The sequence below is a fragment of the Hippoglossus stenolepis genome, chromosome 13 (genome assembly GCF_022539355.2).
Source record: "Hippoglossus stenolepis isolate QCI-W04-F060 chromosome 13, HSTE1.2, whole genome shotgun sequence".
Lineage (NCBI taxonomy): Eukaryota > Metazoa > Chordata > Actinopteri > Pleuronectiformes > Pleuronectidae > Hippoglossus > Hippoglossus stenolepis.
In genome coordinates, this window is record NC_061495.1 from 1475552 (window position 1) to 1493265 (window position 17714).

The window sequence follows — 17714 nt, forward strand, 5'->3', positions numbered from 1 at the left end:
GTGTGTGTCTCTGTGTGTGTGTCTCTGTGTGTGTGTGTGTGTGTGTGTGTGGTCTCTGTGTGTGTGTTGTGAGGAAGAGGCGCGAGGCGACGCCTGCAGTGGAACAGGTTTCCACATGAGAGTAAACTCACCAAACGTGTACGACAGTGGAAAAAGCGTGCTCAGCTGATTAGTGACACACACACACACACACACACACACACACACACACACACACACACACCTCTCCATGACTTCAGAGGACATTACATTGACTTACATTGATTTCCTGGAGAACTAATACTTACTCAACTTTAACCCAACTTGATTTCTAGGTTTTTCTGAGAGAACTTTGCTTCTTTGATTTCAGAGACGCTCACAGAGGAGTTAGTAAACGCTGCTGGTCACGTTTTATTTTGAAATGTCTTTAGTGAACGTAAAGAAACGTAACATTACAGTAATGATTCATGTTTCTCCTCCGGTCCCCATTAAGTGACTGTTAACAGGTATAGGTCCCCACAACATGAGTAACACCTAGAGTCCTACACACACACACACACACACACGCACACACACACACACACACACACACACACACGCACACACACACACACACACACACACACACACTCTGCACACAGAACCATGTTTTATTGTACGAGGTGGTTGCTAGGAGACAAACTAATTCCAAACCTCTTGAAACAGAACGACTAACTCCTTGTCGGGAGAGAAAAGAGAGAGTGTGTGTGTGTGTGTGTGTGTGTGTGTGTGTGTGTGTGTGTGTGTGTGTGTGGGGGGGTTAGACAAGAAAGCAACCCCCCGATACACACACTGAAAATATCTCTCTCTCAGCAGGAGTGTGTCCTCAGACCTCCATGGACTCAGAGCTCGGACGACCACACGAGTCAGGGGCTGAAGTCTTCATCGCTCGTCTTCATCGCTCATCTTCATCGCTCGTCTTCATCGCTCGTCTTCATCGCCCGTCTTCACCTCGCTGAAATGCAGCCGCCTCAGAGGAAGAACATGAGAGTGACGGCTGAGGCCAAAAAGACTTTTAGGATTCATATAGGAAAATTGAATTGTGATCTATTATATTTTGGACGTGTCTCTTTAGGACGAATGTTCTGTCCAACACAAACTCACATAGAAGCTGAATCTCTTGTTGTGTGCTGCAGCTCAAGAACTTTACATACAGAAGGAGAAGCTTTAATTTAGCCAAACACAGAGAAGACGAAGACGAAGACGAAGGCGTCAACTTGGACAGACGAGGAGGTTCCAGATCTTTTGGTGATGAGGGCCGACGCCGGTGTGGATGAGCTGTAAACAACAACACTGATCTTTCCACAGCAGAGTTTATACGTCATGTCCTGCAGTCAATGCATGAAAGACAAATTGTCTCTGCGGGCACTTGGACGTGTGGTTGAGAGGAGGCCGGGGTTCAAACCTACAACCCTCTGGTCACGATGCTGCGTTTGCTACTTTGGAACTCGTTGACTGATCCTCAATCGATCTGGAATCAGGATTTATATGGAACCTATAAACCTGACTGAGCAGCTGCTGCCCTTTAGCAAGGCACCTCGTCCCTCACTACTCCAGCTGGTCATCGGGTCAGAGGAGCCAGGAAACATAAACACATTTCAGTCTGTCCCCCTCCTGTGGTCCGTGTCAATCACAGACGTCAGGTGCTTATAATGTCATTACTGAGGTAAATGGGGGCCTCAACATTCTTCAGCACACACACACACAGACACACACACACACACACAGAGACACACACACACACACACCCACACACACACACACACACACACACACACACACACACACAGAACAAATGGAGCAGAGACACTTCCAGCCTCCTGTCATGTGCTCCTCATTTCCATCATGTCATCTCTGCTGTTCTCTGCTGGGCCCTTTACTCCCCCTGTCTGTCCCCGTCTCCCCCTCCTCTCTCACACTGTGAAACACTGAAGCTTCATTTCACAACCGAGTCTCCCTGACGGCTCCGGCGCTGTCACCGGCTGCTCCTCCAGCCCGTGGTGTCACATGGTGGCGAGGGGTCAGCTGGCTGTCTGTCCATCTGTCTTGACCTGACAGCCGACGTGCTGCGTTTGTAGTTTTATGCATCGTCAGCGTTTCCCGCAGCAGATCCGACCAGAATGTCGATCTCACGCTGGAGTCAGTGTTCGTCCTCCGAGCTGAGAGCAGGCTGGGTCACACTCAGGAGCTCGTGTGGTGGAGGTTTGCTTCAGAACCTGGAAGCTGACACGTCACCTCTGACCTCAGAGCAGCAGAAATAACTCGTATGTCCCCGTGTGAATCACCTGCACGACGACGACTGATGAAGAGAGCAAATACTTCTGAAACTGTCAGTGAACCTGGTGTTGTTTTCATTATTAAGATCTAAAGCTGTTCCTCACATGTTCCTGACATGTTCCTGTCATGTTCTGTCTGTGAGAACAAATGTCTGAGTCAGTGTCTCTGGACATGTTCTGGATCTTCTCCTGCAGCCTCCTAGTAAAATGTGTGTAACATGTCCTCGTGAGTCCATGAGAGGAAACAGCAGGACAATGTGTGGAAGCTTCCCAGTGAGCGAGTGGACGTGTTGATGAGGTTTCTAACACGTGACGGACGTGAAACTGGAAGAACACAAACATCTCAGGATGAAGAAGAGGAGCCGTAGAAGACGAAGACGTCCACTTGGAAAGACTTGTCCCATCTCTGGAAACTCCTCAAAGTTCCACCTGTTGACGAAACCTGTCTACAGTAGTTTTCTGTCTTCTTACAGTTTCACTCCTGTTTCCTGACTCTGTACATCGACCTTGAATAAAGTTTTGTTGGAGACGCCCCCTCGCTGTCCATCCTGACTCATGACTCCTTCTTCTCCTCCCACAGAAGAAGAGGATATTTTGGATACATCTTGATTTACAGAAAGAGAAGAAGAGTTTATATATTAAATAAGTATAAGTATATAATATAATACTGTCAGGTGATAAGTACCTGCCTCACTGGAAATGAGTCACATAGAAAATCTGATTGTCTCATTTCCAGCTTCTTGATTCTTAGTTTTTATTTTTTTCAGACATATTCTCACAGTTGCACACGTTCTTCAGCAGATTCAAGATAATATAAAAATAAAATACTAAATCATGTCAAGTCTGAGCTTTAATATGAGCAGGTTTGTGTCAGTGGAGCAGTGTGTGTGTGGAGCTCTGTGCTGTTCAGGCTCCAAAGTAACTGGACTCTCTGTGAATCTGTCAACACGAGGAGAGAAGAGTTCAAAACGACCTGAAGAAGAAAATGATGAGACGAAAAACTTCAGATGGAAAAATCAACAGTGAGAAACTTTTTAAAAACCAAACAGAAACAGTAGAAGATGTCAAATGACCTGATCGACTGAGGGAGAGAAAAGGGTTTTTCTGACAGCAGGTGAAGACGAGTCTCCAGGACGTAGGCGGACATGTTTCCTGTCAACGATCAACAGCAGAGAAAAGTTCAGGCCGAGCACCTCAGAGGATTCAGATCCAAACACAGGTGAAGCTCAGAAAGAGGAAGGTCACAGAGAGAAGCAGGTGGAGACGTGGAACACAGAGGAGAGGAACACGTCCTGACCATCAGTCACCTCCTCGTCTGTCAAACATGGAGCTGCTTCTCCTGCAGCTCGGGCGACTTTGTGTTGCTGCCAATAAAACTGACATCTACTGAAGGCTCCACTGCAGCTGGAAGCAGAGAAAGAACAAAGATGAACAGAAGCTCGTAGCCGATGTTCCGTTGTTCAATAGATCTCAGACACGATCTCCAGAGAACGTCTGCACATTTGTGTCTGAACTTTCCACGGAGTTTGTCTTGCACACTTGAAGAACGCAGCAGGAGATTCTCTGACATATTAATCCAGCTGTGGAGATTTTTATCTTCTCATCACCACGAACTCTTCTACGTGTGTCTCTTTGTTGTCTTATCTGTCGTTTGTTAGAAACGACATCAACACGCCCACTCGCCGGCGCTGAAGACGAGACTCTCCGACATGTGTTCTCACGTACATCATCAATAACGTTCTCTCTTATCACAATCTGCTTATGACACTACCTGTGTATCAGATATCACATATATCATATATCCTGTTATTCCACATGTTTTTCTCAATATCACCTTGTGCACAAATACACTTTTACATCCTCGTGCATCATCCTGCAACGCTGCACTTTGCTGAAATTTTTCTATACAAACAATATTTTTCTGTAGTGAAATGTGTTTATTTTTGATTTTCTTGTTACATTTTTTGTTTTGTATTCTTTGGACTTTTTAAATATTTAAATTCTCTTGTGTATCTCATTCTTACTTGTCTGCTGAATTTCTCCGGTGTGTGATCGATAAAGTTTCATCTCATCTCATCTCATCTCCTCTCTCCTCCTCTCCTCTCCTCTCCTCTCCTCTCCTCTCCTCTCCTCTCCTCTCCTCTCCTCTCTCCTCTCCTCTCCTCTCATCTCATCTCCTCTCCCTCTCCTCTCCTCTCCTCTCATCTCCTCCTCTCCCTCTCTCTCTCCTCTCATGCAGTTCAGTATCAGCATCTGTACAAACATCTGTTTGAGGAGATATCAGTCAAACACAGTCTCTGGATTCCAAATGTTTAAAATGGCAGAAATACCAGGGACGTTCTGGCTTCATCTCCGGAGTCGTCCATCTTCACTCGTCTGTGGTCTCACTGCAGGATTTGTGTGTGTGACAGTTAAAGTAACTTGTTACCACTGAGTTGTATAAACTCAGAAACATTGTGTTTGGGAGCCGCTGTCCTTCTTCTCCTTGTTGCTGCTGGACTCCTCCTCCTCCTCGCTGACGGGGGAAGCCCTGCCGCGGAGGTCAGAGCGTGACGTCCAGATGACTTATCACGGCCGTGACGCAGGACGGACCGGCGAGTGTTTACAGTGCCGGCTGATGACATCACAGACGACACCTTCACCTTCCACCCAGTCCTCCTTGAAAGCGTTTACGAAGTGACGGACGCTCATCTCCCCCCGTCTCTGTTCCCACAGTCGTCATCACTCTCGTCCTCTGCGTTCCGCCTGTGCACGCCGTCCTCGCACCGCGCACGTCATCAACAGCTTATGAAAGCAACAGTAAGCCGCCCCCACTCACCTCCCATCACAGGCCATTAGCAGCCACTGGCATTGTTGGGATTCTCTCCGAGGACTCACTGGGCTCAGCGTCACACAACCAGGGTTTTTATGGCTGCACCTGAGGGTTTGAACTGTGAGACTCGGTCTAACAGCCGGACTGCAGGGCTGAGCTGCTGCACTCAACCCGCCACCGCCTCTGAAACACAGAAAACTCAAAGTCCAGAGTTCAGAGAACATGTTTGTGTGACGTGGTTTCAGTCTTTATCCATCTGCACATCTGGCAGGTTTGGTTTTCTCACGTCCTTCCTGATGTAACGATGGTTTGCAGGGAGCGGGGGGGGGGCTTCAGGGTGGTCGCCTCTGGCTCGGCGCCTGTGTGGGTCACGGCTCAGGTGAACGCAACACGTGTGTAGAGGTTACGTGTCAATGCCGACATGAGAGGTCAAGAAAAGAAAAGAGGCACAATGTTGTGAATTCATGATTTTATTGTTGGAGTGAAACACAAGTCGGCAGCTGTGGAGGAAGTATTCAAAGATTTTACTTCAATTAAACGTACAAATAAATAGACAGAAATTGACTTGGTGTTCAGCTGCAACATGACACTTCACCACTAGATGTCACTACATTCTACACACTGAACCTTTAAGTACAAGTAAAAGTACATCGTTAAACAATATAACTTCAGTGAAAGTAAGCACTTGCGTTTAAATATACATAAATGATTTAAGTAAAAGAACATGTGCATCATATTCCCTTATGTAACAGACTCGTTCATCATTATTGCTGAGTCATGGCGTTGGCGTCTTTGTTGAATGCACTTATTTTAAGACGCTCTGGATGAAAGCGTCATCTAAATGATATGTCATGTAAAATGTTTTCTTGAGTTGATATTTTCAGCCTGTGATGAATCCCCCGACATAACAAACCAAGCCAGTGACACATGTGTGAGTGGGATCACTGGGAGCTCTTTAACCAACACTCTGCTCAGCGGCTCCTGATGGTTTCAGTCGCTCGGTGCTGAACCTCCTCGGATCTTCTTCTTCACATCTCGAGCTTCGCTCTTGTTTCTTCTGCTGCGTCTCCTCTTGACGTGCGACTTGTTGCTGAGCTTGTTTCAATCAGTGTTTGGATTTGGTTCATATTTCCATTAACATTAATACGTCTCATTTGATTGTTTTGCTCAGATAATGAGACTCTGTGTTTTTATTATTCTACCAACATATAAATGATCTCAATGACTCTGTAAGTTCTTATTTCCTGTAACATGTGTTCATGTGACTACAGATGAAAAATAGACTTTGTTACAGTCGTATTTATTAATGTTCACTGTCCCTTTTTATATAAACAGTAATAATATAATAATATAATATAATACAACAATAAAACGATAATGAAACACTGATGGTGGGAATGAGTCAGATGCTTCAGAGCAGAACAAATTCATTATCCAGAAATAACAAATATTACATGTTACAGAAATATTTGTCTGAAGAAACATGAATTTAACAACATGTGTATCTTGTTTTCTCTGAAGGTTTCTCATTATTTCTGACATATTCATTTAATTTATATCAACTAAAATCTAATTCCAGTGGATGTCGTCGACGCAGCAACACAGATTTTTGTGTTTTAATTTGATAACACACAGAATATTAATATATTATCTGTGATATTTACTGATGACATGTGATCAAACCTTTTCACCTTGTGTGAGTATTTTCGCTGCTTGTTTTTTAACGATCGAAATCATTTTACCTTGAGGCTCATTTCACATTTTTTCATGTTTATCTCAACACAATCCTCACATGCTCGTCTGTGTGTGTGTGTGTGTGTGTGTGTGTGTGTCTGTGTGTGTCTGTGTGTGTGTGTGTGTGTGTGTGTCTGTGCGTGTGTGTGTGTCTGTGTCTGTGCACCGTTAAGAGCTGTAATTATTTCTTCCGATCATAAATTCAAATTAAGGGAAATCTTCCGAAATTACCGTCTTCAAAGTGCAAAGATTGCTCTTTGCGTTTCCTGAGATGAACTTTTCACAGCAGTGATTTGTGAGCGTGAGTCACAAACGAATTTAATCAGCTTCCTATTTATAAACTTAATGTCGCTCACAGACGTGTGAGTCCTGCAGGATCCTCACTGGGACATGGGAGGTGTTTACTGGGATTCACGAGGAGGAAATGATCCGGTGCTGCACGTGTCAGTTCACATGTTGCACTAACTCTGGAGGGTTGGTTCTTCAAACAGTGAAGTAATCTGTCATATTTACAGAAAAATGTCAAAACGAATCAGCAGCTGAAAGTCCAAAAGCAAATCTTTAATTTACACGTTTTGAAAGTGGAAGCAAAGAATTTTTGTATTTTTCCTCCTCTATTCTACAATTACATTATAAAAACGAATTATCCGTCAATACACTAATTGATTAGTCGACTTAACTGCTTCAGCTTTGCTTATAGGAGCTTTTGCCTTATTCATGATCTAATTCTTACATTAGATTCACATCAGAAAGCTAGAATGACCCAACAGTCCCCTCATGAAAACACATTTAAATTCAAAACATTCATATTCTAATTCTAACTGTGAATCATCCACCTCCTGAATCCACCTGATTTTCATCAAACTTCATGAATTATTCCCTGAAAAAAGAACAAATATGTTGACATTTTTATTGTCTTACAATGTCGATTGCGTTGGGATTTTAAATTCTTCCCTTTCTTCTTCCCTGAAGTTTCATCGAGTTCAGTTGTTTTGTGCGATCGTACAAACCGACAAACAGACGGGGGTGAAAACAGAGAAACAATTAAATCATATTTAACCTTGATGATTAAATAAAATGTCCTCTCTTGTTTGAAAGGTGGATGCTGCTGTTGTGAGGAAGCTTTGTGTCTTTTCTCCGCTGAGCTGTGAGACTCATTATTCTGTGTTTCCACCTGTTCCTGGATGTGACAGGACTCAGACAGCTCTGCTGACTCTCTGCTCCACGCGTCTCCTTCTGCTGGAACCCAGCCACTTTTCAGCTTCTTCTTCACACACGTTCCCACAGTTCACCTGCCGCACCAGCACCAGGCTGCTTTATTCATCAACTGCCTCAGTGTGTGTCTGTGTGTGTGTGGTTGCTGGAGGATGAGCGGCTGCCATCAGAAATAATTAGACCAACAATTACCCTTTAATTGTATCTGAGTGAATCTGCAGCTCAGAGTTTTTCCTCAAACGCTTCGTGAAGTGAAAACAAACTGGTGGATGTCGATTTTATTTTTAATTCTGTGTTGTGAGGTGTCAGGACGCACACCCACAGGCAGTGAAGCCAAATGTCTCTGAAAACACGGCTTGTGGGAAATATGTTGGTATAATCCCAGGTGTGTGTGTGTGTGTGTGTGTGTGTGTGTCTGTCTGTGTGTGTCTGTGTGTGTGTGTGTTGGCTGCAGGGGAGACAGTGCTGTCCCACTAATAAGCCGGCGCTCTGACAGCGGCCTGACAACCTCCTGACAGACAACGAGCGGCTTTTGTGCTGAGCTACTAGAATATTCCTGGCATCTCTTGCTCGGGGTCAACTCCTGGGACACAGAGGCAACACTGAATCAATTAAGATTTTGCAGATTCCAGAGAAATGTTTTTCCTCTCTCTCTCTCTCTCTCTCTCTCTCTCTCTCTCTCTCTCTCTCTCTCTCTCTCTCTCTCTCTCTCTCTCTCTCTCTCTCTCTCTCTCTCTCGCTCTCTCTCTCTCTCTAAATGTGTTATTCAGTCAGACAAACGACAGCACGACTCACTAAGTGGATTCAGCGTGAAATATTTTCTTTTTATTGAATAGTCAGGGTCAGACATTTGAGGAACGTTACCACAGCAGATGAACACTCACCGTCTCCAGCGCTGCAGGTTTATACGACAGATGCTTATATATCGCTAGCCAGAAACCCAGCAGACAATGTAGCTGTAGAATTAAACCACACAGAAATCTACATTGTATGCCAGGTTCAGGACAAAGCAAAGGTTTTCAGGCGTCGTGCATCAATGAGGCTTTTTCCTCTTTCTAGTTTCTATTCAACAGCTTTCACCAAGGACATTAAAACAAAGAGGAGCTCCCGGAGCAGGAGGGAGAGACTGAGAATTAAAAGAAGAATGGCAGAAGAGGAAGGAGTGAAACACACATGAACAAAAAACCCTTGACAAGGGCCCCTTGTGGAGTTGTGACACAGAGAACATCCTGTCTGTGGGGTCACAGGATCTAGCCCCCCTGACATCGCAGCCAATCAGGGGAAAGGAATGTGCCACCAGCCAATGTGAGAGGGACGGGCACGTTTGCCCGGGAAGTAGGCCGAGCCGTCAGAGACCCAGTAGCCAGATGTAGCTGCTGATTGCTACACAGGATCTACACTGCCTACTGAGCAACTGACAGCAGCCAGAGGACCAATGAGGGCCGAGCGGGTCGATGGAGCCACGGCGAGGAGGGTTCGAGTCCGTCTGAGGAGAGAGAGGAGAGAGAGAACATGTCACTCCATCATACACAGAGAGAGGAGAGAGAGAACATGTCACTCCATCATAGACTGAGAGGAGAGACAAGTCACACCATCATAGACTGAGAGGAGAGAGAGAACAAGTCACTCCATCATAGACTGAGAGGAGAGAGAGAACATGTCACTCCATCATAGACTGAGAGAGGAGAGAGAGAACAAGTCACTCCATCATAGACTGAGAGAGGAGAGAGAGAACATGTCACTCCATCATAGACTGAGAGGAGAGAGAACATGTCACTCCATCATAGACTGAGAGAGGAGAGAGAGAACAAGTCACTCCATCATAGACTGAGAGGAGAGAGAGAACAAGTCACTCCATCATAGACTGAGAGGAGAGAGAGAATCACTCCATCATAGACTGAGAGGAGAGAGAACAAGTCACTCCATCATAGACTGAGAGAGGAGAGAGAGAACAAGTCACTCCATCATAGACTGAGAGAGAGAGAGAGAACAAGTCACTCCATCATAGACTGAGAGAGGAGAGAGAGAACAAGTCACTCCATCATAGACTGAGAGGAGAGAGAGAACAAGTCACTCCATCATAGACTGAGAGGAGAGAGAGAAACAAGTCACTCCATCATAGACTGAGAGGAGAGAGACAAAAGAAGACAGTCACCCATCATAGACTGAGAGAGAGAGAACAAGTCACTCCATCATAGACTGAGAGAGGAGAGAGAGAACAAGTCACTCCATCATAGACTGAGAGGAGAGAGAGAACAAGTCACTCCATCATAGACTGAGAGGAGAGAGAGAACAAGTCACTCCATCATAGACAGAGAGAGGAGAGAGAGAACATGTCACTCCATCATAGACTGAGAGGAGAGAGAACAGTCACTCCATCATAGACTGAGAGGAGAGAGAACAGAGGAGAGAGAACATGTCACTCCATCATAGACTGAGAGGAGAGAGAGAACATGTCACTCCATCATAGACTGAGAGAGAGAGAGAGAGAGAACATGTCACTCCATCATAGACTGAGAGGGAGAGAGAGAACATGTCACTCCATCAAGACAGAGGAGAGAACAAGTCACTCCATCATAGACTGAGAGGAGAGAGAACAAGTCACTCCATCATAGACTGAGAGGAGAGAGAACATGTCACTCCATCATAGACTGAGAGAGGAGAGAGAACATGTCACTCCATCATAGACTGAGAGGAGAGAGAGAACAAGTCACTCCATCATAGACTGAGAGGAGAGAGAACAAGTCACTCCATCATAGACTGAGAGAGGAGAGAGAACAAGTCACTCCATCATAGACTGAGAGAGGAGAGAGAACATGTCACTCCATCATAGACTGAGAGGAGAGAGAGAACATGTCACTCCATCATAGACTGAGAGGAGAGAGAGAACAAGTCACTCCATCATAGACTGAGAGGAGAGAGAGAACAAGTCACTCCATCATAGACTGAGAGAGGAGAGAGAACAAGTCACCCATCATAGACTGAGAGGAGAGAGAGAACATGTCACTCCATCATAGACTGAGAGGAGAGAGAGAACATGTCACTCCATCATAGACTGAGGGAGAGAGAGAACAAGTCACTCCATCATAGACTGAGAGGGAGAGAGAACAAGTCACTCCATCATAGACTGAGAGGAGAGAGAGAGAACAAGTCACTCCATCATAGACTGAGAGGAGAGAGAGAACAAGTCACTCCATCATAGACTGAGAGAGGAGAGAGAGAACATGTCACTCCATCATAGACTGAGAGGAGAGAGAGAACAAGTCACTCCATCATAGACTGAGAGGAGAGAGAGAACAAGTCACTCCATCATAGACTGAGAGAGGAGAGAGAGAACAAGTCACTCCATCATAGACTGAGAGGAGAGAGAGAACAAGTCACTCCATCATAGACTGAGAGGAGAGAGAGAACATGTCACTCCATCATAGACTGAGAGGAGAGAGAACATGTCACTCCATCATAGACTGAGAGGAGAGAGAGAACATGTCACTCCATCATAGACTGAGAGAGAGAGAACATGTCACTCATCATAGACTGAGAGAGGAGAGAGAGAACAAGTCACTCCATCATAGACTGAGAGGAGAGAGAGAACAAGTCACTCCATCATAGACTGAGAGAAGAGAGAGAGAACAAGTCACTCCATCATAGACTGAGAGAGGAGAGAGAGAACAAGTCACTCCATCATAGACTGAGAGAGGAGAGAGAGAACAAGTCACTCCATCATAGACTGAGAGAGGAGAGAGAGAACATGTCACTCCATCATAGACTGAGAGAGGAGAGAGAACAAGTCACTCCATCATAGACTGAGAGAGAGAGAGAACATGTCACTCCATCATAGACTGAGAGGAGAGAGAGAACATGTCACTCCATCATAGACTGAGAGGAGAGAGAAACAGCAACAGGAGCAAAGAGGTAGAGGGAGAATGGAGGTGTCAGTGGTGAGGAGGTAGGAGGTAGGAGGGAGGAGGTAGGAGGGAGGAGGGAGGAGAGCTGACAGAGGAGATCAAGCAGGAGCAGAGGAGCAGCCTGAGGAGGGAGGAGGGAGGAGGGAGGAGGGAGGAGAGCTGACAGAGGAGGGAGGAGGGAGGAGAGCAGACAGAGGAGATCAAGCAGGAGCAGAGGAGCAGCCTGAGGAGGGAGGAGGGAGGAGGGAGGAGGGAGGAGAGCTGACAGAGGAGGTAGGAGGGAGGAGAGCAGACAGAGGAGATCAAGCAGGAGCAGAGGAGCAGCCTGAGGAGGGAGGAGAGCTGACAGAGGAGGTAGGAGGGAGGAGAGAGGGAGGGAGGAGAGCTGACAGAGGAGGTAGGAGGGAGGAGGAGGAGAGCAGACAGAGGAGGTAGGAGGGAGGAGGGAGGAGAGCAGACAGAGGAGGTAGGAGGGAGGAGGGAGGAGAGCAGACAGAGGAGCTCAAGCAGGAGCAGAGGAGCAGCCCGAGGGGGGGGGGGTATGGGAGATTATCTGCTGACGAACATGGTCGTGTTATCAGTTGCAGATTCCTGTCATTCTTTCCCATTAGCCCTGAGGCGCGACCGGCTGCGGCCACCGCCATGCCGGCTCCAACACTCAGCCTGACACATAATGGGAGCACTGACCCAGTCCTAATAAATGACGACCTAGATACAGGTGATGGGAGGAGGAGGAGGAGGAGGAGGAGGAGGAGGAGGAGGAGGAGGAAGAGCGTGGCTGATCGGCCTCCTCTTCCTCTGTGGTTGAGCGTCGTGCTCCACATACCTGAGGCCTCATGACCATATTGATCAAACACTCTCCGACCAGCTGATGGTCACTTGACTCAATTTCTTTTTATTAAAGGAAATGTGCTGAGCCCCCGTCACATTCCAGCTCCCTGTCTCCATCACTGCTCTTTCCTCTCTCTCTTTTCCGTTTGTCTCATCCTCCATCACTTTTCTTTGCTGCAGTTTTGTGACACGTTCATTTCTTTCAGTTCCCACGGCTCTCTGGGCTCGATCATGGAACGCGTCTCCTGAAATGTGTGTTCTGTTCTCTGGAGGGAAGAGGAGCAGTGGGAGGAGGAAGGAGGTGAAGATGATAAAAAGTTACCTCTCGTGCAGGAGAAGACTTTGGGGAACACTCGGATGTTGGATCGTGCTTCTGGAAAACTGTGAGCTGAAAAACACAAAGAAGAAGAAACAATTAATGAATTAATATAAAACTCTTTATGAAGACACAAAGAAAGTCTGCGTGTAGAAGCTGTCAGCAGCACTTTGAGCACAAGTGTGATATCAACAGGTCCAGACCGGCGAGGCTGAGTAAGCTCACAGCGTCGAGATAAGGTGATAAGCTCGTCTGTGTCTTATCTCCGTCTTTTTTCCACGCTTTGGCGATGCTGCCACCGCCACGAGGCAGAGAGGTCAAATGTACAGAGACCAGTCGGGTTCTTTTTCCACCGAGACCGAAGCCTCCGACAGGACGAGGTCACACGGAGGAACCGAAACTGAGGCGACACCGGCTCACACCTTTTCAAATACGCTGCAGAACCGAGGTGCAGTGAAAACAGCAAATACAACAGAACGACTGGGGCAGAAACGTGAAGGAGATGAAAGAGAGATACGTGAGGCGTCCTGCACGTGACCAGCGAGGCTCCTCGGCGCCGCTGCAGAGGAAGCACGCGTGTGTGTCCCCTCAGGGCGACTCACAGTCAGCAAGTGCATCAGGAATCGAACATTTTACACCGAGAGCACAAACGTGAGGGAGGGCCAGGAGGCCTGAGGATGGGTGAGGATGGGTGAGGAGGGGTGAGGAGGGGTGAGGTCAGGCGTGCCATTCCATTCCTGCCTCCACTGGGCCAGTCTATTCCTAGAGTGTGGTGCATGGCAGTTGATGTGGGTTTCCTTTTGAGCTGCCTGGAAGATGACTGGGCCTGACCACATCCACATTCACACACACACACACACACACAGACACAGACACACACACACACACACATGCACACACACACACACACACACACACACACAGACAGACACACACACACACAGCGTCCATGTGCATAAACACTAGTTCGGAAGGAAGCAAAGAGGAACTGAATCATTACCCTGCCTTAGCCTCAAAGTTGGGGGTGACCACTGTACAAGTATGTGTGTGTGTGTGTGTGTGTGTGTGTGTGTGTCTAAGTTGCACTTCTGCAGTAAGCGACATTGGTTCATTGCCTGTGTGCATGTGCTGTTTGTTGCTCAAGTATGTGTGGGCATGTGTGTGTGTGGGAGTGTAGGATGTGTGAGCTGGGTGTGGATGCATTCCCTCTACATCAGAGTGTGTGTGTCGTGTGTGTGTGTGTGTGTGTGTGTGTGTGTGTGTGTGTGTGTGTAGCGTCTGACGTTGCAGCTTCTCATCGACACTTTTTCTTCCAGAAACACACAAACTGGAAACGCAGCCGTGTTTTATTTTCTGCAGGAGAAGAGTTGGGCACGAAAATGGATTTGGGAGAAAATCAAATTTAAAAACTACTTTAACACATTTTCTCAAAACTTTCTCCAACAGAAAGTTCTCATCAACAGCGTCAGTGTCTTTCTGCAGGAAATCAACCGGGTTTGGACGTGAACACGAAGGAATCAGTTTCCACTGATGCACTTTATGTTTTCTCAGAACAACTGAGCTCGTCAGCATCTTTGTTTGTGCTCATGAGAGGAACACTGACAGTCAGAGATTGGACCAATCAGTACGGTTCCCCTGGCCGGGAGAGAAAGAGTCTGCAACACGAGACAGGACCACAATACAGTCCACGAGGCCGGCAGCCAATCAGATATCACCTCCCAGCTCCCCGGGCTCCATCAGAGCCCAGCCGGGGAGTCTGATTGGTTGTGATGGGCGAGTGGAGGCGTCCAACCAAAGAGAGGAGGCCAGTCGCTCAGAGGTTGCGGAAGCTCCATCTCTTCTGCCACCTCTGTTCACTCTCCAAAGTCATTCCCCATCCCAGAATATTCCCTCGCTGTCCAGCAGACGTCCTCTGCCAGACACACTGTTCTCCGCCTTCTTCTCTCTCCCCCTCTTTCACTTTCTATCCTCATTATAAACCGAGGAGATGAAACACACATGCCAACGGCTCCTTTGGGTGCTGCTGGGTGTCAGTCGCAGCGCGGACTAAACGCAGGCCTTCAGACCCGAGCCCGGGCCTGGATCCCCCCGGCCCGTACCCCGGCCCCGGGCCTGCAGAGGGGGAGAGGGGTGTCTGCAGCCTCTTCCAGGGGGCTGGACTGATGGGAAAGAGCTGGCAAGGTGACCAAGGAAAGCTAACTCCCTGCTCAGGCTGCTTTATGAAGGCCTGGCAAACGTGCAGAGAGCGAAGAAAGGAGGCAGCAGAAGAGAGAGAGGGTGGGGGGCAGAAATATAAACTAAAAGGAGGGATAGAGGGATAGTCCGGTCTTCTGAAATCAGGGCAAAGGCAGTTACGTGTCCCCGTCCCGTCCCGGCCTTTGTGGGGTCGCAGGGTTTAAGCAGAACTAGAACTGGACCCCGGCAAACAGCCATAAATCTGCTTCATTAGTGCCAACCCGAGGCAACGCAGAGGCTCTAATGTTATAAAGTCAGCTCTGTTTGAGAGCCTGGCCCCTGATACCTGAACCCCCCCACCCTGAAGACCAGCACGCTCACTGATAAATCCTGCAGGGAGCGAGGGAGACACCTCGGTGACAGGGTGGTGGGACTAACGTCGTCCTTCCTGATGGAATAATCCCACCGATCCACAGGACTCACAGGGATTCAGACCAGCGCTGTTTAGTGAAACAGCGACACGACCGCTGCTCCTCATTGACTCACTGCTGCCACTTTGAATAATCAGTGAGTCACTGTGTTAACTGATTACCTTTGGAAAACAAAAGGAACACCTTAAAAAACGCAGCTCAGCGGGCCTTGCCCATTGATCCTGGTTTTCCATGACGTGCATCCGTCTCTACAGCCTCTTCCACGTGCACGCACACATGCACTGCCACTTTTTGGAATTCACAGTGGGGCCCAGGTAGGGGAAGCTGTGCCCATATATGAGCAGAGGAGGAAACAGGCCAGGTGTGTGTGGTTAGTTCACCGTTGGAACGAGCGCTCTTAAGTACACACACACACACACACACACACACACTCTTCTTCTGTTGTACACACAAAACAAACTGCATTTAGCCGGTGACGTCTGAGTTATGGCGCTGAGCTCTTAACTCCACAATCTGCCTGTGAATGACAGACTTGTGAGAGCGAGTTGTTGCTGTGTAAACAAAGACGAGTCATGCGAGAAAAGGAAAGTGGGGGAAAGAGAAGAAGGAATGAGTCCAGAGATAGTTGAGATTGTTCTCTCGCTGCTTAACCCAGTTCGAGTTACGTGGCTGTCGTGTCGGAAAAGCGACGGCGTGTCACAATCACGTTTTACCTCCTGACACCAGTGTGTGTGTGTGTGTGTGTGAACGAGGCCTCGCCGTGGTGACTTACTCCTGAACCTCCCCCTCACTCAATCCATCGGTCACATCGACCTCCAGCTCTGATCAGGTCATCTAACCACGGCCATGTCTTCACGCCACACACGCCTCTACGCCCGGAGCTGCTGCACGGCCGACGGCAGAAATCAAACAACTGCAACTGAACCCAAAACTGAAGTCAGCACCTTATTACATATAATCAGTATCATTAAATAATCATCGTATCAATCAGGATAATGGATTTAATGAGCGTGCTGGAACTCAGAAAAACGACATTTCCTGCAGCAGAGACTCTGATTTGTCTGTTCACACCTGCACAGGCAACAACGCTGACGGGTGGATTTCTTCTTCACTACGATACAGAGACAAAAACAACTTCATAAAAGAGCTGTTGAATCTGAGAAACTAACGATTCTCTCTAACGACACTAATGTTCATCCGAGGTTCACTTCAAACTTGATTGGTTTTTTTAAATTTCATCTGGGAAATATTGTCAGAGGAAGTTAACACAGCGTCATTTCACTTTCTACTATTCCTCATCACTTATTATCTCCAGGTGACTGGAGGCTGAAGTTGAGACAGAGGTCAGTGACCTCATCACACGTCCCAGATGAGTTTGTTCCAGCTTCGCTACACGTTCTGATTATGAATCTGAATAATTGCATTAACTCCTTCCTGAGGCTGTTTGTCTGCAGGAGTGTGTCGGCCTGCTCAGCTGCTTCCTGCCAAGTAGGACAGGGCAGGGTTCGCCCTGTAGGCGCAGTGATAAGGCAGAGGCCAGATTCCACGCTAATCTCCACCAGGGAATCTAATCTCCCTCATCGAGATACCTGCGACGCATCTCACCGCCGATCTCTTCGCTATCACTCACTCTCGCCGGAAACGCTGCCTTGATAAGCGCTCAGAGATCCAACGCGATGGTTTACGGTGCCGGCTCCTTATCGCCACTCCTCACTCTCTCTCTCTGTACCACACACACACACACACACACACACCTCCTGCTGTCATAAACTTCAGGGTAAAGTCGTGCAGCAGCGGATCCGGAGGAGCAGCAATAATCTGTGGTGGGGCTGAAGGAGTGGCTGCCGTTGTGTTGCAGTAACACAAAGAGATAGAGCAGGGTGTGTGTTTGTGTGCGGCTGTAGGCTGGGCTGCTGGCAGGCGCTGACATGGTGTGTATGGTCATGACCACACACACACACACACACACACACACACACACACACACACACACACACACAC

The 17714-nt window shown here is 47.5% G+C and overlaps 1 long non-coding RNA gene across 2 annotated transcripts in view; it reads right to left on the reverse strand.

Annotated features, from left to right (window-relative positions):
• Positions 1–9474: 9474 nt before the first annotated feature.
• LOC118120150 overlaps positions 9475–17714 on the reverse strand; it is a 19958-nt gene continuing 11718 nt past the window's right edge. For both annotated transcript variants that reach the window (XR_007034798.1, XR_004698183.2), the window contains exons 2-3: positions 13114–13179; positions 9475–9541 (exon numbers count right to left, since the gene is read on the reverse strand). This is a non-coding gene — a long non-coding RNA (uncharacterized LOC118120150). The remainder of the gene's footprint in view (positions 9542–13113; positions 13180–17714) is intronic.